This window comes from Mobula hypostoma, chromosome 12, assembly GCF_963921235.1.
Source record: "Mobula hypostoma chromosome 12, sMobHyp1.1, whole genome shotgun sequence".
NCBI lineage: Eukaryota > Metazoa > Chordata > Chondrichthyes > Myliobatiformes > Myliobatidae > Mobula > Mobula hypostoma.
In genome coordinates, this window is record NC_086108.1 from 22,915,600 (window position 1) to 22,942,117 (window position 26,518).

General features: G+C 42.5%; 1 protein-coding gene across 1 annotated transcript in view; it reads right to left on the reverse strand.

Annotated features, from left to right (window-relative positions):
- LOC134355122 (protein FAM163A-like) overlaps positions 1–26,518 on the reverse strand; it is a 267,860-nt gene that overhangs the window by 211,186 nt on the left and 30,156 nt on the right. The window contains exon 2 of the mRNA XM_063064875.1: positions 11,189–11,255. The gene's annotated coding sequence lies outside the window, so the exon portion shown is untranslated. The remainder of the gene's footprint in view (positions 1–11,188; positions 11,256–26,518) is intronic.

Below are 26,518 nucleotides of genomic sequence, written 5' to 3' on the forward strand. Positions count from 1 at the left end.
GGCTCCTTTACTTTGGCAAAAGACAGTGACCATCCACCTTATTTTAATTTTTAAATTTTTATTTTATTGAGATACAGTGTGGAATAGGCCCTTCCAGCCGTGCCACGCAGCAGTCCCCGATTTTAACCTGAACCTAATCACTGGCCAATTTAGAATGACCAGTTAACCTACCAACCGGTAAGTCTTTGGACTGTGGGGGGAAACCAGAGGAGGCGGAGAAACATATGCGGTCATGGGGAGAATGTACAAACTCCTTCCAGGTAGCCACGGGAATTGAACCCAGATCACTGGTACTGTAGAGCATTGTGCTAACTACTATGCTACTGTGCCACCCCTCATGATTTTATAAGCCTCTAATAGGTCATCCTTTGCCTCCGATGCTCCAGGAAGAAAGTCCAAGCCTATTCATCCTCCCCTTATAACCCAAGCCTCCTAGTCTCAGTAACATATTGATAAATTTGTTTGGTTTAGTGACATCCTTCACGTAGCAGGGTGACCAGAACTATACACAGTATTCCAAATGGGGCCTTAGTGCACTGCTTAACATAAGTTACTGGTATTAATTTTGAAGTCACTGCTTTTCTCCTTGTCGCTAGTAACAAGGCATATTGTGTTTCAAATTTACCCTTCAGCATTGGTCTGATATAAACCTTTTCTTTCTAACATCCTGTTGTCAGCATTTCCTTTCCTCTGACAAATCACTTGGCTGATATTATTTAATATCTTGACCCGCCCTTGAGTATCGTGTGCCTGTTTAAAATTAAAGTGTTTTGCTGTTTTAAACTGGCATATCCTTTGTGATTGTTCTCCATTATATTCGTTTCTGCATCACTCTTAATTACATGACCTGGGCTTAATGACCAGTGTCAACCTTGTCTCCACAATCTGCGCTTTCACCATAATGTACCGTTGCTCTACAATGGATAAAATTCTTAAGAGTTTTTGGAGGTATTTCCATTGATATGGGAGATCAAACTATCTCATGCTGTTAATAACTTGGTGTAAATCTGATCATTTGAAAGCACACACAACACACTTGTCCTACAGGAAAAGTTCAAAGTTCAAAGCCAATTTATTATCAAAGTAGATATATGTCAGTATATACAACCCTGAGATTCATTTTCTTGCAGGCATACTCAATAAATCCATGCTAAGATGTCTCAGGATTAATGGTTTACTATTTTCCAATCATTGATGTGGCCTTTGGTTTCTGCTCCTGAATTTGAAGCTGCCGACACTCTCTGAAGAGCGAGGGTGAAAATATAACTTGATCACCCCACACAAGGAACATTAATGAAAATTACACATATCGAAATCTAAAATAAAAACAGTAAAAGCTGAAAGCACTTCAGGCAGCATCTGAGGGAAACAGCAGTCTTAATGTTCCAGGTCTGTTTCTTTTCCCATAGATGTGGCATGAACTGCTGAGTATTTCTAGCATTTACTTTTATCTTGGACCTCAGGAGGAGGTTTTGTATTGTGTCAAGTGACCAGGGAAAGGTAGCTCACATACGCTAGTCTACTACTTTTTATAAAGATCTAGCTGTGATTCCAGCCTTCCTGTTTGCTTCTGTATTGTAGGCTATGCATGATGAATTCAAAGCTGTGGAGGAGGCAACACCAATGATATCTTTGCAAAATCCTCCAAGTTCACTGGCTGAGTGAACTAAGGTGAATACATTTCCCTTGCCATAAACCAGAAGTAAAACCCTATTTCCTTTCAGTTAGCTCCAACAGGCATCTGGTCACTTGCATGCCCAGCACCAGATATTTTATTCCAAATACTGTCTTGGACAGAGATTATTAATTGGCTTGGGAAATCATTCAAGGATCTGCTCAAAGCCTCTTTTAAAATAATACAATATACCCCGCTGACTCCGAGGAATCCCTAGTCCAAAGTTGACTGATGTATTTGGTTTGACACTGAGAACTATGTTCTATGCTGTATATTAGGAGCACATGGAAACCCAGTATGAATGACATTAGGTGTGTGTGCCTAACAAACTACTGGCCTACCTGTCAAATTCCCACATTGGCCTCGTTTGCCACCTTGGGATCCTTAGAACTAGACTGCCCTTAATGCCGAGAGACTGCCCAGGAGACAGAATGGAGATTACTCCTTCTGGTAAGATGGCAGCATGCACGGACACACCAGCTTTTACGGGTTCAACCAAAGGTGTTATTGTCTTTTTTTTTTAACTTATTTTTATGACTGCAAGACCCTGCTGGACATTAAAAACTTCAAGTACTGCAGATCTACCCATCAGTGAGCTGCTTGTTGGCAGAGAAACTGAAGGAACTGGAATTGGTGCAAACCGTGATGCTACCAGTGACAGAGAGGCATCAGCTCACAAAGAAGTTGTGTAGTTTAGCAGTGAATGATCATCTTAGTGGCTTTTTTTGTGATCACAAGACCCTAATGGACACTGGTGTTGTAGAATGTTGCAAGTCCAATTCATTGGTTTATTAGCGAACAGCGGAGGATCTGCACGGCTTCAGTCATGGTGAGGACTAGGCTTCAAGGTGCGGAGTCGTCTGTTTGCAGCCACCCGGGGGAGGCGTCAGAGTTGGGTGCTTCACTGGTGTGCAGGAGGTGGTTTGGAGTGGTGTTTGTGCTGGAGTGGGTGCTGCCCCCAGTGTTTGCTTGCCAGTGGTCAAGCGGTATTGTGTTTGATTGCAGACAGCTGCAACGTTCATGGAGTCAGGGACCTAGACTATATTTTTTTGTGAGTGACTGTATTTTACTGATATCTTCTATGTGCCTTGTGCTGTGTGTGAGTGTTGGTCCTGTGTTTTGCGCCTTGTCCCCAGAGGAACAGGTTACATTTGGCTGTACACATGGGTATTCATGTATGGTTAAACTTGTGCTCCATCTTTCTCTTGGATGCCTAGCTTTTTGAAGGAATGGATTTTTCTGCTTTCAGTCCCAGAGCTGCCACTCCCAGTGAGTGATGTGTGTGGAGGCAGTGGAGCCCTGCAAAGCTATCGGTTCGACACGTTGACACTAATTACATTAATCCTATTTTTTGCTCAGCCAGATTCTAGCATACACATACACACTAGGTGCAATTTGCCATGGCCAGTGAACTCGCTAACCCTGATGTTGGGGGAAGCTTTGCAGTCCAGAGAGAATGCACACCGTCCCAGTGGGAAAATGCTGCTCCATACTGACAGCACCTAAATTCAGATTAAACTCAGATGTAAGACAGTGGCTTTACTATGTCTCTGTGGTTCCCAGCACCTTCTCCTGCTGTGTTCACACAATGTTTGTATGTGTGTGCATCAGGAAAGTCTCCTAATGCAAACATGTACACAACCAACTAGTTTGCAGGACCCTTCGAGTTGGGACTAAACCCATCAATATCTTTTACTTAGGCTTGATCAATTCGATAAAGTACCAAACTTTCAGTGTTATAGAAGCAGCCAATAGTAATCAAGGAACAGTTATCCCAAAAGAGGTTGTTGATCTGTTTAAATGAGCAGGTGAATGTTATTCCTACCAATGGATATGTGATTATTTCCCAAGGCTAATAGAAGGGGCAATTTATTGTGTGGAGCTCCAAAATGGAAGGGTTGGTGTATTTGAATGGGTACAGATATGTGTGCGATGTGAGAGTATGACATTTGTGTGTGGTGCAGTGTTTTTGCAAAGTGTGTATGCACAAGGTGTATTGTGGATGTGGTGTGTGAGGGCATATGATGGGTATGGTGTGTGTTGTGTGTGATGTTGGGTTTATGTTGTGTAGTGTGATGAGAGTGTGGTATGTAATGAGGAGAGTAAGGTGTATACTACAGTTGGTACCTAATAAAGTGGCTGCTGAGCGTATGTTTGTGCTCTCCTGCTGCTGTAGCCCATCCACTTCAAGGTCTGATGTTTGGAGATGCTGCTCTGTGCATCACTGTGGTAACACATGGTTACTTGAGTTACTGTCAGCTTGAACCAGTCTGGCCATTCTCCTCTGACCTCCCTCATTAACAAGGCTTTTCACCCAGAACACCACAGCTCACTAGATTTTTTTTTTTGCTTTTCACACCATTATCTGTAAACTCTAGAGACTGTTATGTGTGAAAATCCCAGGAGATCAGCAGTTTACGAGATACTCCACCTGGCACCAACTGTCATTCCACAATCAAAGTGACTTGGATCACATTTCTTCCCTGTTCTGATAATTAAACAACGCCTGAATCTCTTGACTGTGTCTGCATGCTTTTAGGCACTGAGTTGCTGTCACATGATTGGGTGATTAGATATTTGCATTAACAAGCAGGTGTACTTAATGAGTGTACATGCTTATGGATTGCAGTGTGTGATGTTGAGTGCATGTATATGTGGAATGCATGATTTTTGCATGTGTGCATGAGAATGTATGCATCATATAGGATGTGTGCATGGCTGTTGGAACATAAGCAATGTTCCCCTCTCTATCCTACACCTGCCACACTGGTTTTTAAATCAGCTATCAGACAGTTAAGCTGTCACTGGTAATTCATAACTCAGCTCACAGAAGAAAACGGTTCTCTGTAGGAATACCCTATAACATTTATCGCTGACAATCTAGTCCCATTTGCAGTTCACTCAGAACCCATAAAAAATTGGTGGTGTCGTCTGCTCAGGCACAGCAGGTTGCCCTGCTTAGTTTTAGTCAGTGTAGAGCCTTGAGGTAAGGCACCCGGTGTGGGAGAGATGCCTTAGGATCAGCTGCAACTTCACTTTTGTAGTTATTCACTTGCCTCTTTTCTGTGTCAAAGAACTCTGACCCTGCTGACAGCAACACTCTAAGCCTGACTTCCTTAGCCGACCGTCCCAGTTCTGAAGTACGGCAGAAACACTGAAGTGTGACATATCAATAGAGGAATGAGGACAGAAAGTGAAGGGAAAGAGTATGAAGGAAGAGGGGAGGGAAGAGAAATGAGCAGGAAGAAGGGGGATGAGAGGTAAATCAGTAGAGGAGGAACTTAAAAGGAAAGAGAGCTGAATCCAATGAATCGGGGTGGGGGAGTTAATGAGAGTGTGAGAATAGAATGTGATGAATACAGGATTAGTGTGAGTGAGTGCTTTATAGTTGGCGTAGATATGGTTAGTGAAAGGAACCGTTCTGTACTAGATCTGTTTTTAATTATTAATGTCCAGTGTTCTTCAATGCCTGGGGTCTGTTGATAATGAAAAAAACAGCACTAGATTACTGGATTTCCAGGTGAGGCTGATCTTGCAGGAAGACGCATGCTTAGATGTTGGCCTGCAGTTGCAGGGCCTCCCATTGAGTCCCAAATCACCCTGAGCTTGGAATAAGTAAATGTTGGACATCTCTGGTTCCAAGAAAGATCAGCAGCACCATTTTAGGTGAATTTCAAGGTTTGCTGCAGCAAAGAAGGCTAATTAGAATCCCAGGCATTCCTTGTGTAAATATTCTCTGCAACTTTGTGGATCCCAGCATCTTAATGGCTAACATCACAAAGTTGTAGAGGATATTTGTACAAAAAATGCCTGGGATCTTCTTTGCTGCAGCAAACCTTGAAATTCACCAAACAAGTCAACACATGCAATCCTTTCCTTGTGCTGACGTTGATGCCGACCCCAGATCTAGCAATACCTAACACTCCAGTGCTGACTTGGGCATGTTTTCCTCCATCTGTCAGAATGAGGAAGAAAATCCCCTCCAGGTTAGTGGTAATTAGGGCCGATCAAGCCAGTCCCGTCATCTGCTCCGTGTAGCTGTGTTTCCCCCTAACACACTGTCCGAGCCTCAGGCCCAGGCCCACAGCCTTGTCTGCACCAGCATCCTATCCTTGTGACCCCTTTGTGTGAGATGGTGAGCTCAGTGATGAGCAGGGCCAGCTTGTAACGTGCACAGATGTGACTGTATTGAGAGTGCCAGCATTCATTTCATGTGTGATTGTCACAGCCTGCAGACAGATGGGGATTTACTCCAGTCAATGCAGTCTGGAGCCTGGGTCCCAGGGGTGAGCACCAACCCATCTAAAGCACCAGTGCCATTTTTAGAAATGTACTGTTAACTGAAAATGTATTTTTATCTGCTGCAGGATTCCCAAATGCACACATTCCAAACAGCACACGTGTAGTGAATTTACAACAGATGAACTAGACTCTAATTTCATCATTTCAGGAGGTGATGGGCATCCACTCTGGCAGAATTGCTCTTTTGCTAATGTGAATCTCTGCAATACTCTACCCAAGAGAACTGGAGATGCTAGATCACTGGGGGTATTTAAAGAGGCAGTAGATAAACTTCTGAGAGATCTGGAAATTGAGGGCTTTGAGAACACGGTGATGCAGCTAGCAAAACCACTCGGTGCAGCTCCAGAGACCAGTGGAGTGAAGCTCTGGCTGCTCACCCACATGGAGGCAGAAGCAGCCATGGTGCTGTCGCCTGGAAGAAATTGGTGTCTGACCAGTGTTGGTCCTTTATTACTGAAAGGCAGGTAATTGTTCTTCATGGCTTCTTGCTGTCCTCTGTCCAATATTACAACAGTGATCACTCTTCAATAGTGTGTTTTAGGATGCATTTTGAAGGATTGTGAAAGGTGCTATGCAAATGCACAATCTTTCAGCACTTTTCACCTTTAACCCATGCCCTCTAGAATTAGATTCCTCCATCCGGGGGGTAAGAGATGACCATTCGAGTATCTATGTTCCTCATGATCTTATAAACCTATAAGGTCACCACTCAGCCTCCTACACTCCAGGGCAAAATTCCTCAACCTAACCTCTCTTTTAATCCAACCATGCAGTCCTAGTAACATCATCGTGTTGATACTATGTTGAGCAGCATTGACTGGGCGAGACTTTCATGCTGGAGCTAGAATGCACAGCAAGCTGCTATCCACTCGGTCAGCCTGTGGCTGCAGCTTACTGCTGGTGTGTGTCCTCTCACCAGCAGCCTCAGTTAAGGTGAAGAGTAGAATGCCCCAGATGGTCAGAACAAGTGTTCACCTCCTCTCCTGTGCCAGACAGAAACAGTCCTTTAAGCAAAATCATGAACTGTATCTGGGACAGTGATTATTAGTGGCTTAAGAAAGTTTTAAAGGAGCAAAGAATTCAGTGGGGAGATAAGGGAGGGATGCCAGGTGGGACGCTTCACAGATGCTCCTTGTATTTTCTGATGACATAGAAGGCTGTTTGGCCCATTGAGTGAAAACTGGTTCAGAGAGAAATTCCAACAATCCTATTTCCCTTTAACTCCGGCACTATCTCTATTTGTAAACCATTCCATCTCACTTTTCTCACTCTCCTACCTCTCTAGGTGGCACTCCTAATGAAAAGTAACCTACCAACCCAGTTATCTTTGGGAAACCAGAGCAGCTGAAGGAAACCCACCCGGTCACAGGGAGAAGGGGAAAGCTCTGTATAGCATCGGAGGTTGGAATCAAACCTGTCCCACTGAAATTGGTGGTAGCAGCTTTGGCAAATGAGCTACCACATACCCATGTTGTTAGATCTCCATACCATGAGCAGCCGGTGATGAGAGGGCTTAGATTATAAAGACAACACAAAGCATGGTCACACCACGAGTGCAGATGAGGGAACTTCAGATCTGAAAAGGTTTGTGTTAAACTTTGTGAACTGAGTTTCAGAGTTGGCTGCTGGGTCCGGCCTTGATTTATTTTCCACTCTGTTTGACTGGGTGATGTTGCTGAGAGCACATTGGTGCCAGTCACTGACAGGTCACGTTTCTCATGGGCTGCTGCCAGTGGGTTTGCTGGGAAAATTCCAGCCCCAGCCTTGACACCAAAGGCATGGTTACATCCATTTCAAATTTAAGATGGTAATATTATATTTTGTTTCCCCAGTCTAATTTTTCTCCAAATGTGAATTTTTAAAATAGTTGCCTATGAAATTATTTCATGTACATTTTGTCTTTGAGACTTCTAAAATCATACATGAGGAAAATTATTGAAATGTTTCTTCTGTTTGCAAACATCAATTATTTACAGTACATCAAAGAACAGTTCTTCGTAACTTAGCAGCTAACATCTGTCTCTGAGGTGAGACTGAGCTAGCAAGAGATGAGAATATTTTTTAAATACCTTGAAAAAGGGTCTCAGCCCAAAATGGCGACTGTCTATTCATTTCCATAGATGCTGGCTGACCTGCTGAGTTCCTCCAGGATTTAGATATCCAGCATCTGCAGACTTCCTCATGTTTATAAAATAATGTAAGTGATCTTTCTAAACAAGAGATTTTTTGAAGGAAAAGTTTATTAATTAAATTAGTTTCCTTCACATCCAATGTTTCTTTAAACAGTTCTTGTATTTTTTTTGTTCTTACATAGAAGGAAGCCATTAGTCCATCAAGTTTACAATGGCTCTCAGAGAAGGAAGAATCCAGGAGTCCCATTTTGCCCATAACCAAGTCTCTCTCGAAAGCCCATAATTTATCATCCATTCCTCGCACCAGTGACTAGCGGTATTTTACATTTGCCACACACTTGGTGAAACTTCACACAAAGCCCCCGAGACCTGGATCAAAACTCGCTATCTGGATGTACGTGGCAGCAGTGGTAGCTGCTTGTGTCACCCACCACACTACACATGAAGCTCTCTTGTGTGCTGATGTTTAACAAAGTAGTAAAATGCAGATTAGCTTTGTTTCTTTTGTTTTCTGTATAGGCCCCACTGTCCTATGACTCGTGCTGTCTTCACATTTTGCTATTACATGATATGGGTCAACTGAAGCAGACAGACTAATGACACTGACTGTTGCTCACTCTCTCTTTCTCTCTCACGCTCCCCCCATCCACACTCTGCCTGCTCTGCTGAGTAACCCCAGCAACTTAGCTTTCCAGCAAGGCGTGTCACCTGTCTACAGCCACCCAGGAGAGGGGCATATAGCGGAGGTGCTGTGGCGCGGCGTCTAAGCTGAAGTCGGCGCTGTCCCCCCGGATGTTCGTTTGGCAGAAGACAGGTCGTATTGTGTTCAAATGCAAATTTCTGCCACATTCATGCACTCAGGGTCTTGACCTATATATTTTTTGTGTGGTTAGCATCCATCTGCCTCGAAGGACAATGGGTGATGATGATTATTATCACAAGCCTGGGCAGAAGGTATGGAGATCCTGAGATACCCAGTCATCAAGATCCCCCTCTCGGCTTCACCAGTGTAGTCCAAAGGAAAGCCTATGAAGCAATACGTTTGGCGCTACCTTGGCTGCAGGAGCTGCCGGAAGGATGTTCAATGACATCCAGCTGCATTAAGCTCCACTCCGGATTTGCTGTCTGGGTTGACTCCCATAGCCTTCGTCTCTCCCAAGGCTGCCCACAAGGCAGTGGGGCTATTTATCCATAGCTGGGGCCTGCGTGCTACGTGTGCAGGGGCCAGACCTCCTCCCGTCCTCTGCAGTTCAGCCTGAGTCGGAAAGGAGTTCAGTGTCCGTGTGTCGCCAGAGAGGAGGCACTACATGAGGCTTGCTGTTGGAGAGAGTTTGTAAAGGAGTTCAGTGTCCGTGTGTCGCCAGAGAGGAGGCACTACATGAGGCTTGCTGTTCGAGAGAGTTTGTAAAGGAGTTCAGTGTCCGTGTGTCGCCAGAGAGGAGGCACTACATGAGGCTTGCTGTTCGAGAGAGTTTGTAAAGGAGTTCAGTGTCCGTGTGTCGCCAGAGAGGAGGCACTACATGAGGCTTGCTGTTCGAGAGAGTTTGTACTGGTAGGGAGAGACTTACACATTCAGCTCTCCTTTTCGCAAGACTGCTAGCCAGTGCGGGAAGTTGGAAGTGAGAGTGACAAGCACTACCCACTACAGTACCACAGTAGATGCATCACAACAACCTTTTTGATTCTAATTTACTGATATTTTATATGTGCTTGCTATCTAATATGTGCTGTATGTGCTTTGTGCTGTGTGAGATTGTTGGTACTACGTTTTTCACCTTGTTCCCAGAGTAACGGTGTTTCATTCATCTGTATTCATAGGTACTCATATGGTTGAATGACAATTAAAGTTGAACTCTTAGACTATGAGCTATCTGCAGTATTTTGCATCAGTTTTGGTGCTTAATGTGCCAACAACTCCTTTCTATTGAATTTCCATCAGATTCTTTTACCTCCAACTGCTCCCACTGATTTCTATTCCCACCACCGAAGAGAACAGAACAGGCCAATTAGCTCAGCCAGCTATTGTGTTGTATTCAACCATTCTTGTAGCCTTGTGGCAACATGTTCTCTCTTACTTTCACATTCAGAACTTCCCTCCAAGCTGTTTTGTGACAGTGAGTAATGAAGTTATCCAAGGATGATAAACCACTTACTCTTCACTAATCCAGCCTTGATGTACCACTACTGCAGGCCTGGCTCTTTATCATCTGGCCTGTTCTATTTTCTATCTTGATCCCGACCTTGCATGCCCTCATATTTACCCCAGTATGTCCTCCTACATTTTTCCTCCCCAACAACCAATGCTGCTTTTAGACCAGAGGTTCCCAACCTTTTCTGTGCCATGGACCCCGAGCATTAGCTGAAGGCTCCGTGGACCCCAGGGTGGGAACCCCTCTTTTAGACAATAGCATGGAATAGTGTTGAGCCTCTCCTGCATTCTAGCAATCTCCACAAACACTGGCTGCACTTGAGAGACTGTAGTTTACTCTGACTTTCCTCTGTCTCATCCAGTTGATCTATAATTGACCTCGTGTGGTAACCTGCCAATTGTATCCACCTCTTGTCCAATTGTCCAACCAACCACAACTGGACACACCAACAACTAGGGTTCAACTAGTGCAATGAACTTCAACTACAGGCTCATCATGGGACATCGTCTTGTATCTAAAGTTCATTATACTGTATATTGAATGGTTGTCTGACATTTTGAACAAAATCACATAATTATCCATCAAACCTCAGAAAATGAAGGATAGGTCTAATCATCAGATGAAATAACATGAATCAGAAACATTAACTTTGCATCTCTGTTGATTCTACCTAACCAACGGAGCATTGTTTTTGTTTTTAGTACTTATATACTTGTTCCCGTGACAGTGTCAGCACACTGCCATTCAAGATATAGTTTGCCTACTAGATCTCAGTCCACACATACTTCCAGTATCTTAGTAGTCTGCGCCAAGATTAACTTTTGGACTTGAGCATGTTCACATTGCTCTAAATGACAATGGCACGGCACATGAGGAAGTAATACTTGCACTAGATTCATTGTCCACAGATGCTGCAGCCATACTCCTACCTTCACAATGATGTCTTGGCCCTCTTCCTCAGCTCTCCTGCCAAAAGTGTGAGATTGATCTACTTTCCTGCAAGACAAAATGGAAATAAGTGAATTGTACTTGCTGAAACACTTTGCCATGTTAATTCACAGTCAGTGTTTTGAGTACTATTCTTGTTGAGCTCCTGGATCCCACAAACAAATGATGCAGGCTGACCCTGTGTCCAATTAACTATTTTACGAGTTCCCATGGATTAACTTCCTTCCTCCAGTGACTTAGTGCATGCAGAATTTGCAGTTAGCTTTTTTTTTGCACAGTTCATAAAATTGTTCTTCCAAGTTTTGGCTCTCCACCATGACATCAATATATATTTGCTTCAAATAAATACTTTACTAAATTCATTCTGTCCTCTCTCTTCTATTACAATGTTAACTAATTATGTGCTTGAAATCATTTTTGGTTGTGAACTTACCCTTCTGTCACCTTCACTGACACTCTCTTAAAAACCTACCTCAACTGGTCACCAATTCTTAAAACTCAATCTCTGGATTGCTGTTAATATTTTGTCTCCTTGTTTTCCTGTGAGGATTCTTGGGCCATTTATTACCTCAGAAGCTCTCACAAAATGTAAGTTGTTTCAGTTGCCAAATTCAGTTTTTCATGCAATCCTTTACCATTTGTAAAGTCAATTATTTTAATTTAAATTCACCAAACATACCAAAAACAAGTCCTAACACAATAGGCCCCATTTGTGATCCTGCCCACTGAGGAAATGAGAATGGGTACTTCAGGCTTCAATATCTCATGAATCTGCCTGATCACTCCCTGCACTCTAATTGCAAAATGGTGACCACCTACGTTCAGAAATTAGTTCAATTAAAGTTGCTCCTACATTTGGTGCAATTTAGTGAGAAGGGCAATGTAAATGGGTGTACAAACAGCGAGACTGAGAATTGGAAGTCAAAACTGGAACCCAGCAGCTGTACTCAGCCAGGTGACCTGCAAAATAGGTGAGAGCCTTGTAAGGATGATTGTTAGGATGGTTACCATCCTTTCTCATTTATTAAAAAGGACATTTCCTGCCTGCAGCCGTGTCAGTTCTACTCTGTCTGATGGAAGGTAAGTAGAAACATTAAAGTACATTCAATGATCCATCTCAGCCACAGTGGAGTAACTGAAAGGCTACTTTGAAGGTACGGGGAAAGGGTGTGGCATACACCATATGCTTCTGCACAGACACCTGTCACTCCCCCTTACACTAATCCTGTCTATTGGCTCCACTGCAAGGATTGGCTCAGATCTCTGTACTGTTCAGGTGTTGGAGATGCTCGTGGACAAAACTGAAGCACAAATTGATGAGCATGGCAGAATCTTTGGCTAAGGTATTGATAACTAGTTTGAGTTTACATTCAAGTTCAAATATATTATTTTGTTTTGTGTGACTGTATGTTTACTGCTCTCTTACCTGTGCTACATGTGCCTTGTGCTGTGGATGACGGTACTGTGCTTTGCAGCTCAGCCCCAGAGGGGCGCTGTTTTGTTAGGCTGTATTCATGGATATTCATGTATGACTGAATGACAATTAAACTTGAACATGAATCATACCCTGAATTTCAGCCCTATTTCCCAATGACTGGACCTCTGCCAGAGGTTGGCACAATTACATTAAAGCATGCCATATGTCCATATTTCATATTTCTAATGGCATATACAAGCCATTCAGCCCACTGAGTCTATGACAGTTCACTGAGCAATCCTATCCCCTATTTTCTCTGTATCCTCTCCTCCCATGTGCTCATCCCTCTCTCTCCTCATTCCCATCCCTCTGCATGTCCCTCTGCTCAGATTGTCTCACTCAGTGACTAATTAACATACTGATGTTCAGGAATTGGGAGGAAACTGGGAACAGACACCCAAGAGAAACCTATGGAATCGTAGGGACAACATGGAACCTTCACCCTAGGTCAAGATCAAAGCTGGGGACCTGGAGCTGTAGGGCAGTAGCTCTACCACCTGCACCATTGTGCTGACCATATAAAAGGACAATAATCAATTTCTGCGTTTGGTCTGTGTTGTCCATATGCAGCAGCATACTTATCAAAATAGTTACTCAGTCAGCAAAGACTCCCATATACTGCACTGAAGGGTTTGCATAAATGCATAAATGTTTGACATCAAGGCAGAGATGAACAGAGCAACAATGGAATACAAAGTAATTCAGTAAAAACAATGAAAGATAACAAGGATATTGGTAACATCTTTTCATTTTATTAAGGGAAGAGGTGGGTGTGATTGTAAGGTAAGGGCTGCTGATATTAAATTGAATATATGGATTTGGCAGATTTGCTGAGTAAGGAAATCCTGGAACCCATGCTTTATTCTGTGTTAGCACATGTGTGCTCTTGATCCTACAATGCAACACCAGCTTAGTCTATCCCCAAGCAGCTAATGTCCTCTGCTTCACTTTATTCCACACACTCAGTGCTTCAACAAACTTTTCTCCTTTTCTGATGTCAAAGATTGCAAACTTTGGGTTCCAATCTCTCTGCTGATTCTTCTCTGCCCCTCCCTATATCCTCATCTCTTTCCATTCCTGCAATATTTTCACCAACCCTTCTGATCTTGAGTGATCAAGGCAGAAGTTTGTCTTCATCACTTTATGTTCCAATTTCAATGAATTCTGACCCCAACATGACAGCAAATTAAGTAAATTCTGATGAGGGTTCACACACCTGAAGCATTATCCATTTCTCTCTCAACAGATGTACTCTGACCTCGAGTTTTTTCCATAATTATCTCTTTTTAACTTTAGACTTCAGCATCTAGAGTTTTGTTTTTAATTTGCAAGAAAAATATTTTGCATTGGTCTTTATAATCAAGAATGAGGTTAAGGCACTAAAAGAGAGTCAGATGAGTACAAATCAAGGGGCAGACTTAATGCAAATTGGAAATTATTAGTGTAGAAAATAATAAGACTGAAAATTGGCAAAGATCCCAGACTTAACAGTTTCTACCCTCAGGGTTTATAAGGATTGGAAATACAATTATACACACTCACACTAATCTATCAAAATTCCTTAGATTCAGGAATTGGTCCCTTGCATTGGAATATTGCCAAAATCACTCCATTATTTAAGAAGGGTGGGAGAGAGAAAAAACAGAAAACTATAGACCTATTAGGATAACATCTGTTGTGGAAGCTCTCTCTCGGGACAGAGTGACTGAACACTTGGACAAATAAAAACTGATTAGAAAGCCAACATGAATTTGTAAAGAGCAAGTCATGCCTCAGAATGGTTGTTGAATTTTTTTTTACAAGTCACAAATATGTTGGATAAAGGATTGGTTCTAAATGTTATTATCATGGACTTCCACAATGTATTTATAATTTCATAAAACATGCTAGCAAAAATGGAAATTCATGAAAAGGACAATGATGTATTGCTGTGGCCAATAAATGATTTGCCAGTGGATAATGGAATCATTGTGAAGAGTGAGCAGGATAATCTGTATTTGTGGAGACACTAGGATAATACTGGGGTTTGGCAATCCTATTGATTGGCTGGTTCCTTCACAAGTAGAGGATGGCCAAGCTTCTATAGAAGCTAGAGAAGTACAGCACAACACAGGAACAGGCCCTTTGTGCCAAACCATCAGGAAGAGGACAGGTAACACAGCTCCACCAACACAGATTCAACCCTGAGTTTGCATGTTCTCCCCGTGACATTGTGTTCTTGTTTCCAAAGATTAGGGGGTTAATTGGCCACTGTAGATTATCCCTGTGAATGACAAGAAAACCAGGACAAATAGATTTACTAGGAAATGGGGGAAAAATATAATAACTAAGTCCACAAAACAAAGGAAAGACACTGTGGCCTGTTATTAGTTTTCTTACTTGCAGGACAAGCCAACAAATTTGATTGCATCTTTTATTTCATTCACGCAGTATAAAATATAATTAGCAATTCTGCAGGACTGATTCTGTAATGCACTTACACTGCAGTCAATTTGGAACTAGTCCTTTTGTCTACATGTTGCTCAATTCATGCTCTGGCATTCAACTCCCTGCAAAGCACCATTGGCAACAAATTACTAGGCTTGATATTATCATTAGAGCATTCAATACATTTACATCAGATCCATTATCTGCTACTTTAATGGACTGATTTAATAATTTTCTGTCATTGACACCTCTATTAGGATGGGGGCCAAGTGCCAGCGTAAATGTTAAAGCTTATGATAATATCACTTAGAGTGATTTTTAGGATCCTGAAACAAGGTGATATTAATAATGCTTGAAAGCTAGTATATTATCTAGTTGATCTGCCTCATAAAGCTAGTTCCTTATTAGTAAGTAGAATCCAGTAATTACATAATTATGCTGCATATGATACAAAAATATATTATAATCAGGGAACCTGATCTTAAATCTTATTGAATTTTTTTTGAAGAGGTTACTAGGAAAGTTGACGAGGGTAAAGCGGTGGATGTTGTCTATATGGACTTCAATAAGGCCTTTGACAAGGTTCCACACAGAAGGTTAGTTAGGAAGGTTCAATCGTTAGGTATTAATATTGAAGTAGTAAAATGGATTCAACAGTGGCTGGGTGGGAGATGCCAGAGAGTAGTGGTGGATAACTGTTTGTCAGATTGGAGGCCGGTGACTAGTGGTGTGCCTCAGGGATCTGGGTCCAATGTTGTTTGTCATATATATTAATGATCTGGATGATGGGGTGGTAAATTGGATAAGTATGTAGATGATACTAAAATAGGTGGAGTTGTGGATAATGAAGGAGGTTTTCAAAGCTTGCAGAGAGATTTAGGCCAGTTAGAAGAGTGGGCTGAAAGATGGCAGATGGAGTTTAATGCTGAAAAATATAAGGTGCTACATTTTGATAGGACTAATCAAAATAGGACATACATGGTAAATGGTAGGGCATTGAAGAATGCAGTAGAACAGAGGGATCAAGGAATAATGGTGCATAGTTCCCTGAAGGTGGAATCTCATGTGGATACAGTGGTGAAGAAAGCTTTTGGTATGCTGGCCTTTATTAATCAGAGCATCGAGTATAGGAGTTAGGATGTAATGTTGAAATTGTACAAGGCATTGGTGAGGCCAAATTTGGAGTATTGTGTACAGTTTTGGTCACCAAATTATAGGAAAGATGTCAACAAAATAGAGAGTACAGAGAAGATTTACTAGAACGTTACCTAGGTTTCATCACCTAAGTTACAGAGAAAGGTTAAAACAAGATGGGTCTTTATTCTTTGGAGCATAGAAGGTTGAGGGGGGACGATAGAGGTATTTAAAATTATGAGGGGGATAGATAGAGTTGACATGGATAGGCTTTTTCCATTGAGAGTGGGGAGACTGAAACAAGAGGACATGAATTGAGAGTTAAAGGGCAAATGTTTAGGGGTAACATGGGGGGGGGGAGAAAACTTCTTTACTCAGAGTGGTAGCTGTGTGGAACGAACTTCCAGCAGAAGTGGTTGGGGCAGGTTGGATGTTGTCATTTAAAGTTAAATTGGACAGCTATATGGACAGGAAAGGAATGGAGGGTTATGGGCTGAGTGCAGGTTGGTGGGACTAGGAGAGAGTAAGAGTTCGGCATGGACTAGAAGGGCCAAGATGGCCTGTTTCCGTGCTGTAATTGTTATATGGAAATCCAAGGCCATTTATTCAACATTTTAAGGATACTGGCTGTAGTTGTCAGGGAGAGTATTCATTGATGATATCCCCAATTGCCCTTGAGAAGATGGTGAGTAGCTGCCTTATTAAACTGCAACATTGCCTTAATGATGGCAATGGGGTAAAAATCCCAAGGTTTGGACCCAGCAAGGATAGAACATTAGAACATAGAAGAGTACAGCAGAGGAACAGGCTCTTCAGCTCACAGTGTTGCACCAAACCAGCTCAAAAGCAACCTAAACTCTAATCCTTCCTACCTACACAAAGTGCATATCCCTCCATCTTCCTCACATTCATGTGCCTATCCAAATGTTCCTTAAAAGCCCCTAATGTATTTGCCTCTACCACCATGCCAGGCAATGCATTCCAGGCATCCGCCACTCCGAGTTTAAAAACTTACTCTTCATACCCCCTTTAAACCTACTCCCTCTCACCTTCACTTCATGCCCTCTGGTTTTAGACATTTCTACCCTGGGAAAAAAATATTATTCCAACTCTCTGCCTTCAGTTGGTTAATCAATCTTTGGTCCATGTTAATATACTACATCCAGGTCTGTGCATCCTTACATAATGGACAAGTCTTCTATATGGCACCTTATTGAATGCCTTCTGGAAATCCAAGTATACAGCATTCACCTATTCCCTCTATCCATTTTGCTCATTATATCTTCAAAGGACACGCAAATTTGTCAACATGACCTGCCTTTTCTGAAACCATGCAGTGCCTGCTTGATGGAACCCACTGTTTTAGAACAAAGGACCACTAACTGCAAGATTGTTAATTTTACCTGGATCAGTTTTACAATTACATTTTCCCTTCTTGGTTCAGTTACATGCCATACAAGAAATCTGTCACAGATGCATTCTATGATGTCCTCCTCAAGACTGCCTTGAGCAACTTGTTTCATGCAATCTATGTGCAAGTTAAAATCTTCTATGACAACTGCCTTTCCATTCTTGCATGCATCAGATATTTCTTGGTTCAATTGCCTGTGCCAGTAATGTTGTTTGGTAGTCTATAGACAGTTCCTACTGGGGATTTATTTTACTTTGCGCACCCCCCCCCCCACCACCATTTCTGCTCTTTAGATCATTTCTTCCAAAGTTCTGTGGTCTAGGTCCCATTCTCTGGAATACAAGACAGATCTCCCCCTCAAAAAGACAAAGGACCACAACTTCCCCTATCCATAGAATCCCACTCCTTAACTCTTTCCCATTGGCTGGAATCCCACTCCTGAAACCCTTGCCTAACATACACCACATCCTTGACAAAGCTATGAAGCTATGATGTCTATAAGACCATAAGATATAGGAGCAGAATTAGACCATTTGGCTCATCCAGTCTGCTCCACTATTTTATCATGTCTGACCCATTTCCCCCTCAGCCCTAACCCCCTGCCTTCCCTCACATCCCTTCTTGATATGAAGAATCAGGAATCTATCAACCCCTGTCTTAAATAAGTCCACTGACTTGGCCTCACCAGCTGCCTGTGGCAAAATATCCCACAGATTCACCACTGTCTAGCTATAGAAAATTCTCCTGATCTTCATTCTAACTGGACATCCCACTATCCTCAGCTGTGTCCTCTGGTTTCCTACTCCCCCTGCCACACATAACATCCTCCCCAAATCTACTCTATCGAGACCTTTCAATATTTGATAGCCTTCAATGAGATTCTCTCCTCCTCCCCTCCCCCCCCCCCCACTCCCCAACCTCATTCTTCTGAATTTCAGTGAGTACGGACTAAGAGCCATCAAAGGCTCTCATATGATAAGCTTTTCAATCCTGGAATAATTTTCATGAACCGCCTTTGAAACCTCTCCAATGTCAGCACATCCCTTCTTCAATAAGAGGCCCAAAATTGCTCACGATACTCCAAATGAGGCCTTACCAGTGCCTTATAAAGCCTTGATATTACATCCTTGCTTTTATATTCTAATCCTCTCAAGATGAATGCAAGCATTGCCTTTCCCCATCAGCTGCAAATTAACCTTTAGGGAATTCCGCAAAATGACTCAAGTCCCTATGCACTTCAGATTTTTGAAACTTCTCTCCATTTAGAAAATAATCTACCTTTTATTTATTCTACCAAAGTGTAAGACTATACACTTACCAACACTGTATTCCATGTGCCAATTCTTTGCCCATTCTCCTAATCTGTCACCCTTCTGTAGCCTCTTATGCTTCAACAGTATCTGTCCCTTCACCTTTCTTTGTATTGTCCACAAAACAGACCACAAAACCATCTATTCCTTCATCCAAATCATTAACATCTAAGTAAAAAGTGGTCCTAACACAGACCCCTGTGAAACGCTACCTGTCGCTGGCAGCCAAACAGAAAAGGCTCCCTTTATTCTCACTCTCAGCCTACTGCAAACCAGCCAATCTGGAAACACAACATCCACTAGCTTTCCTTTGTGTATGGTGCTTGCTATTTCTTCAAATTCCAACAGACTTGTCAGGCAAGATTTTCCCTTAGGAAGACCATGCTGACTTCAGCCTATTTTATCATGTGCCTCCAAATACCCTGAAACCACTTCCTTAACTATCAACTCCAACATCTTTCCAACTACCGAGGTTAGACTAACTGGCCTGTTATTTCCTTTCTTCTGTCCCTCTCCCTTCTTGAAGAATGGAGACATTTACAATTTTCTAGTCTTCCAGAACCATACTAGAGTCCATCAATTCTTAAAAGGTCATTGCCTTCACAATCTCTTCAGCCACCTCCTTCAGAACCCTGAGGTGTAGAGCATCTAGTCAAAGTGACATCAACTTTCAGTTTCTCAAGCATCATCTCCCTAGTAATAGCAACTTCTCTCACTTCTACCCCAATACTCCTGAATCTCCAGCATACCATCTGTGCCTAGTGCCTTCCACAGTGAAGACTGATGCAAAATACTTATTCAGTTTGTCCCCCATTACTATACTACCTCTCCAGCATCATTTTCCAGCAGTTTGACATCTACCCTCACCTCTCTTTTACATATCTGAAGAAAATTTGGTATCTTTAATACTAATGGCTTGCTTACCTTTATATTCCATCTTTATGACTTATTTAGTTGCCTTGTTTTTTTTTTAAAAAAAAAGCTTCCCAATCCTCTAACTTCCCACTAATTTTTGCTCTATTAAATGCCCTCACTTTAGCTTTTATGCTAGGTTTGACTTCTCTTGTCAACTATGGTTGCATTATCCTGCCTTTAGAATGCTACTTACTCATATCTATCCTCCACCATTCATATTTCTCCCAGAAATTCCAGCCATTGCTGCTCTGCCATCATCCCTGCCAGTGTTCTCTTCCAATCAGTTTTGGCCAGCTCTTCTCTCATGCCTCTGTAATTCTCTTTATTCTACTCTAATACTGATACATCTGACTCCTTCCCAAATTGCAGGTTGAATTCTATCATATTACAATCACTACCTCCTAAGGGGTCCTTACCTTAAGCTCTATCATCAGTTTTGGTTCATTACACAACACCCAATTCAGAATAGCTGATCCCTCATGGGCACAACCACAAGCTACTCTAAAAACCATCTCATAGACTAAATGCCATTCCTCCTTCACCATTTTCTATATACCTACAGAAGAAACTTTCTTATCTTATCCCATCACATTCCCACTTCCTACCCCTTCCACTCCACACTAAAACTGGATTCTTCTGCCCCTCAAACACTCCACTCCCTTCATAGCAGTCCTGGCCTGAATATAGCACATAACCTAAATCTCAGGTGCAGGTTATAAGGACTAATTATTGATTGTTATATTTGTCCAATCATTTTACTCTTTCTCTGACCCAATTTAATCAGTACTTTAACTCTATTGCACCAGGAAATTACTTCCCAATTGTCCTAGACAACATTTAACACTGAATCACCATCAATAATCACTGGTGTTTGTTGGTAAATGCTATGTGGACATTAAATGCATGTCTTTTATATTATAACAATGTAACCCAATCACCCATCCCACTGGGCATTTCCTGCGGCAGTCTGTGTGTCTTACATTGAGCTCATTAGTTACCTCTGAAGGCATGGAGAACAAGCCATCCTTAATCCTAAGAGACCACTGACAAGGCAACACAAGAGCATGCAGATGTTGGAATCTGAAGCAACACAAAAAGCACTGGAGGAACATGGGTCAGGCAGCATCGATGGAAGGAAATGGACGATCTATATTTTGGGCCCAGATAACGGGTCTCAACGCTGGCTGGTGGTGTAGTGGCATCAGCACTGGACTTTGGGGCAAGAGGTCCCGAGTTCGAATCTGGTTGGCTCCCTTGCACGCTCTCCATCTGTGCCTGGGTTGAGTGTCGAGCTAACAACTTGACCTCGTAAAAAAAACCTGGAGAGGGATGGGCTCCGCTAGGTTTCAGATGCCCAAGACACACCATACAATGAGCATACCAAAAAGCTTGTCATGACGACGCCCCAATGACTCCACCAAGAGTTAAGGGCGCGCACATACACACAAAGGGTCTCAACCTGAGACGTCCACTGTCCAATTCCCTCCAAATCAATTTGGGTGGTGGGTTGGAGATGTATTTCTACTAAAGGAGGTGTAAGGCATTCCTTCCCTCTGCTAATCTGCAGGTCAACCTTCCGCAAAGTGCTTAGCCCTCCCCCCCCCCACCCCCAACTGATCAGGGAATGGCAAACCATTTCTGTAGAAAAAATTGCCAAGAATCATCACAGTGATGGAAAGACCATGATTTCCCATGTCATACAACACAGCACATAACAACTGAATGAGTGTGTAACTGGACGTTATGGAATGTTCAGTGTTGAGGTTTGATGTACCCTTGTGGTCTCTGTTCCTGAACATCAGAGGGCAAACCCCAGAAGAAATAGGACATCTTCTTAACTATTATTCTACGGAAGGAAATAGGCTTAGTAAGTGGACTGACACAAGGGAGGTGTAGGTGAGTAAAGCTATCCTAAAGCCAGAGGAAGAAGCCTTGCCCTTATGCCCCTCTCTTCAGCAGCAGTTGGCACTAGCCTGCTTCATCCCATCTCCTTTTCCCATTGTTCATCTATGTCAGGGCCCCCCCGCTGGACAATCATGACTATGCACCCCCCTCTCCTGCTGGCTCTCAGATGTGCAATGTTCAATTGAAAAACACCTGTGATCTTCTGATAAATACCTCAGAGAATATCTAGAAGAAAGATGCTTAATCATTAAAGTTCCAGCAACTTGCCTCGGAAGACCTTACAATGTCCTTTAAAAATCCTCTGTAACCCTTTATTTGCCAAAGAAGAATAAGAGAAGTTTTGGCACTCAAAGTCTGTTGAAGATGATGGGGATGTTCCTGAATAACACACACAAAATGCTGGGGGAACTCAGCAGGTCAGGCAGTTTCTATAGAGAGGAATAAACAGTTGACATTTTGGGCTGAGATCCTCCATCTGTATTGGGGGGGGTATTCTTTATGGGGCAGCATGATGGGAGGAGAACTCTGTGAACTGACACCCACATGAATCTGGGGCCTTCATAGTGGTTAATAAGACACTGATTGTCTTCAGCTCACCTCATCTTTTCAGGTTGAATAAAGCACACACCAAGGGTCTGATACTGAGCAATTCTTTGATTATATTTGATAAGACAGTCATCCCTGGTGGAAAAAATTCTACAGGTTGATATATGCCTTGAACATCAATGTGAACATTTATACACCTTTTCCTATTACCTCGGGAGATTTCTGAGTGCTTCATAACCAATAAAGTATTTTTGCTTTGAAATTACTTTCTTAACATTGAGAAGTATGGCAGCTGGCTACTGCCTAGGGGTTGCACAAACTGCAATACAAGGATGAACAGACAACCAGTTTTTATTTAAGTTGATGTTACATCTTTTCAGGAAACTGGAGAAAATTCCTTTTATTCTTCTGTGAAATAATATCATGGAATCTTTCCCAATGTGAGAGAGGGGTGGGTTTTGCATCTTATTCAATTGACATCATTCTGACAGGACATTAAAGTTCCCTCACAAGACATACAACATCAGTTATATGCACAAACTCCCAGGGATGGGAGCTCAACGTTCAGGGATATTCAATATTCAGGAGGGATAGACATGAAGGAAGGGGAGTTGGGGTGGCATTGCTGGTTAAAGAAGAGATTAATGCAATATAAAGGAAGGACATAAGCCGGGAAGATGTGGAATCGATATGGGTAGCGCTGCGTAACACTAAGGGGCAGAAGACGCTGGTGGGAGTTGTGTACAGGCCACCTAACAGTAGTAGTGAGGTCGGAGATGGTATTAAACAGGAAATTAGAAATGTGTGCAATAAAGGAACAGCAGTTATAATGGGTGACTTCAATCTACATGTAGACTGGGTGAACCAAATTGGTAAAGGTGCTGAGGAAGAGGATTTCTTGGAATGTATGCGGGATGGTTTTTTGAACCAACATATTGAGGAACCAACTAGAGAGCAGGGTGGACTGGGTTTTGAGCAATGAGGAAGGGTTAATTAGCGATCTTGTCGTGAGAGGCCCCTTGGGTAAGAGTGACCATAATATGGTGGAATTCTTCATTAATATGGAGAGTGACATAGTTAATTCAGAAACAAAGGTTCTGAACTTAAAGAGGGGTAACTTTGAAGGTATGAGACGTGAATTAGCTAGGATAGACTGGCAAATGACACTTAAAGGATTGACGGTGGATATGCAATGGCAAGCATTTAAAGGTTGCATGGATGAACTACAACAATTGTTCATCCCAGTTTGGCAAAAGAATAAATCAAGGAAGGTAGTGCACCCGTGGCTGACAAGAGAAATTAGGGATAGTATCAATTCCAAATAAGTAGCATACAAATTAGCCAGAGAAAGTGGCTCACCTGAGGACTGGGAGAAATTCAGAGTTCAGCAGAGGAGGACAAAGGGCTTAATTAGGAAGGGGAAAAAAGATTATGAGAGAAAACTGGCGGGGAACATAAAAACGGACTGTAAAAGCTTTTATAGATATGTAAAAAGGAAAAGACTGGTAAAGACAAATGTAGGTCCCCTGCAGACAGAAACAGGTGAATTGATTATGGGGAGCAAGGACATGGCAGACCAATTGAATAATTACTTTGGTTCTGTCTTCACTAAGGAGGACATAAATAATCTTCCAGAAATAGTAAGGGACAGAGGGTCCAGTGAGATGGAGGAACTGAGTGAAATACATGTTAGTAGGGAAGTGGTGTTAGGTAAATTGAAGGGATTGAAGGCAGATAAATCCCCAGGGCCAGATGGTCTGCATCCCAGAGTGCTTAAGGAAGTAGCCCAAGAAATAGTGGATGCATTAGTGATAATTTTTCAAAACTCGTTAGATTCTGGACTAGTTCCTGAGGATTGGAGGGTGGCTAATGTAACCCCACTTTTTAAAAAAGGAGGGAGAGAGAAACCGGGGAATTATAGACCGGTTAGCCTAACGTCGGTGGTGGGAAACTGCTGGAGTCAGTTATCAAGGATGTGATAACAGCACATTTGGAAAGCGGTGAAATGATCGGACAAAGTCAGCATGGATTTGTGAAAGGAAAATCATGTCTGACGAATCTCATAGAATTTTTTGAGGATGTAACTAGTAGAGTGGATAGGGGAGAACCAGTGGATGTGGTATATTTGGATTTTCAAAAGGCTTTTGACAAGGTCCCAGACAAGAGATTAGTGTGCAAACTTAAAGCACACGGTATTGGGGGTAAGATATTGGTGTGGGTGGAGAATTGGTTAGCAGACAGGAAGCAAAGAGTGGGAATAAACGGGACCTTTTCAGAATGGCAGGCGGTGACTAGTGGGGTACCGCAAGGCTCAGTGCTGGGACCCCAGTTGTTTACAATATATATTAATGACTTGGATGAGGGAATTAAATGCAGCATCTCCAAGTTTGCGGATGACACGAAGCTGGGTGGCAGTGTTAGCAGTGAGGAGGATGCTAAGAGGATGCAGGGTGACTTGGATAGGTTGGGTGAGTGGGCAAACTCATGGCAGATGCAATTTAATGTGGATAAATGTGAAGTTATCCACTTTGGTGGCAAAAATAGGAAAACAGATTATTATCTGAATGGTGGCCGATTAGGAAAAGGGGAGGTGCAACGAGACCTGGGTGTCATTATACACCAGTCATTTAAAGTGGGCATGCAGGTACAGCAGGCGGTGAAAAAGGCGAATGGTATGCTGGCATTTATAGCGAGAGGATTCGAGTACAGGAGCAGGGAGGTACTACTGCAGTTGTACAAGGCCTTGATGAGACCACACCTGGAGTATTGTGTGCAGTTTTGGTCCCCTAATCTGAGGAAAGACATCTTTGCCATAGAGGGAGTACAAAGAAGGTTCACCAGATTGATTCCTGGGATGGCAGGACTTTCATATGAAGAAAGACTGGATGAACTGGGCTTGTACTCGTTGGAATTTAGAAGATTGAGGGGGGATCTGATTGAAACGTATAAGATCCTAAAGGGATTGGACAGGCTAGATGCAGGAAGATTGTTCCCGATGTTGGGGAAGTCCAGAACGAGGGGTCACAGTTTGAGGATAGAGGGGAAGCCTTTTAGGACCGAGATTAGGAAAAACTTCTTCACACAGAGAGTGGTGAATCTGTGGAATTCTCTGCCACAGGAAACTGTTGAGGCCAGTTCATTGGCTATATTTAAGAGGGAGTTAGATATGGCCCTTGTGGCTACAGGGGTCAGGGGGTATGGAGGGAAGGCTGGGGCGGGGTTCTGAGTTGGATGATCAGCCATGATCATAATAAATGGCGGTGCAGGCTCGAAGGGCCGAATGGCCTACTCCTGCACCTATTTTCTATGTTTCTATGTTTCTAAACCATTGCACTGGCCTGATCCTCTATCTTGCTGTCAAGAGTGCTGATAAGTGTCATATAGACACCTTTAATTCTCTGCCATATTTTCACGACAAACTTCACAACATATGCCGGTGATATTAAATCCAGTTCTGATTCTGCCTGTTTTTAATATTAAGCAACTCATCCTGAAAATCACTACCTATATTATACCACGTGATATCACTACATTTATTCCTAAAACAGCATTAATAACTTTCCTAATTTTAATCCATTTATACCAAACAGGTTAAAGTATTAAGGCAGAAAAGTTTGATGAAAATACAATAATTGATTGCAGCAAAATTTTTAGTTCTGGCACAGTTTCCATTTGCGAGCCATTTGGCTATCTATGGCAGAGTAACAGTGTGCAAAAAGCTCACTACAGCACATGTAATGCAGTTGTATTGTCAGACCATCTCTATCTCCAACTCATCTGTTCAGTCATGTTTTCACTGGTGGCTCATTAAGCAACAATATTTACAATCAGTCAAATCCTGTACACATTCTGTGGTACACTGGGTTCAATCCAAGGCTGAAATCTGCTTAGAAATTCAGTAAGTTGCTGAGCCACAGGTGACCTTGGCCACATTGTGAGTTGTTTGTCACTGCAGCAAACAAGGTGGCAGGGCACAAGTGTGCCTCATCATCAATACCTTCAAATTCTTCATAGTTCCTCACATGTGGAAGCAGTGAAGTCTTTCATTTTCACTCCCAGCCATTTCTGGCATCGCCAAGCCTGAATGCTTGAAACCGCAGTGAGCAAAATGGTTCAGAATTGTCTTACTGTTTATTTCTCACCAACTATCAGTAACAATAATCACTGCTTTTTGGACACAAGAACA